This window comes from Nothoprocta perdicaria, unplaced genomic scaffold, assembly GCF_003342845.1.
Source record: "Nothoprocta perdicaria isolate Ctin4 unplaced genomic scaffold, notPer1 scaffold_878, whole genome shotgun sequence".
In the NCBI taxonomy this organism is placed as follows: domain Eukaryota; kingdom Metazoa; phylum Chordata; class Aves; order Tinamiformes; family Tinamidae; genus Nothoprocta; species Nothoprocta perdicaria.
The window spans coordinates 1-1,495 of NW_020456174.1; positions in this window are offsets into that span (position 1 = coordinate 1).

Below are 1,495 nucleotides of genomic sequence, written 5' to 3' on the forward strand. Positions count from 1 at the left end.
CAGCTGCGCACGGAGGCCTGGGGAGGCCGCACGTAAGCCTGGAGGGCGCGGGGGGCCAGCTGTTCATAGAGGCCCAGGGAGGGCACACGTAAGCCTGCAGGGTCCGAGGGGCCTGCTGCGCACAGAGGCCCGGGGAGGGCAAACATAAACCCGAAGAGCCCGGGGGGCCAGATGCGCATGGAGGCCCGGGCAGGGCACACTTAACCTCGCAGAGCCCGGGTGTCCAGCTGTGCACGGAGGCCCAGGGAGGGCGCAGGAAGAACGGAAGGGCCCGCGGGGCCAGCTGTGCACGGAGGCCCGGGGACTCCCCGGAGGCCTCCCCGATCTGCGTGCACAGCTGGCCCCCCGGGCCCTGCGGGCTTACGTGTGCCCTCCCCGGGCCTCCGTGCGCAGAAGGCCCACCACGTCCTCCGGGCTTACGTGCACCATCCGAGGACATCCATGCACAGCTGGCCCCCCGCGCCCTCCGGGCTTACGTGCATCCTCCCCGGGCCTCCATGTGCAGCTGGCCCTCTGCGCCCTTCGGTCTTATTTTCGCCATCCCCGGGCCTCCATGCGCAGCTGGCCCCCCGGGTTCTGTGGGTTTTCGTGCACCCTCCCCGGGCCTCCCTGCACAGCTGGCCCCGCGGGCCCTGCGGTTTTTCCTGTGCCCTCCCTGGGCCTCCGTGCACAGGTGGACACCCGGGCCCTGCAGGCTTAAGTGTGCCCTGCCCGGGCCTCCAGGCGCAGCTAGTCCCCTGCACTCTGCAGTCTTTTGCCCTCCCCGGTCCTCCGTGCACAGCTAGCCCGCCGGGCTCTCCGGGCTTATGTTTGCCCTCCCTGGGCCTCCGTGCGCAGCTGGCCCCCCGCGCCCTCCGGGCTTACGTGCACCCTCTGCGGTCCTCCGTGTGCAGCTGGCCCCTCGGGTCCTCCGGGCTTACGTGCGCCCTCCCCTGGCCTCCGTGCGCAGAAGGCCCACCACGTCCTCTGGGCTTATGTGCGCCCTCCCCTGGCCTCTATACTCAGCTGGTCTGCCGTGACCTCCGGGCTTATGTGCATCCTCCCTGGGCCTCCATGTGCGCAGCTGGCCCCCTGCGCCCTTCAGGCTTATTTTCTCCATCCCTGGGTCTCCGTGCCCAGCTGGCCCCCCCACGCACTCTGGGCTTACGTGTGCTCTCCCTGGGACCCCAGTGCCCCCCGTGCCCGCCGTGCCCCGGGCACTCCCGGCTTACATGTGCCCTCCCGTTTTGCTCCCTCACGGCCATTGCAACCCAACAAAGCAGTTTTGCTTCTGGCTTCAGAAGGTGATTCCTGCTTCCGTCCATCTGGGAACCTTTCCGAATATGGGAGTAGGTGGCTGGAAGTAAACAACAAGTTTAGCCTGTATGAGAACAGGAGTCTGTTTTCCATGCTGTGGTCCACACCTCTACCTTCTCTTGGAGTGCAAGCATAAAGGAGTTGAAAGGACTAGTTGGGACTTATCCCAATTTTATTCAAATACAGGGAGATGTCAGGG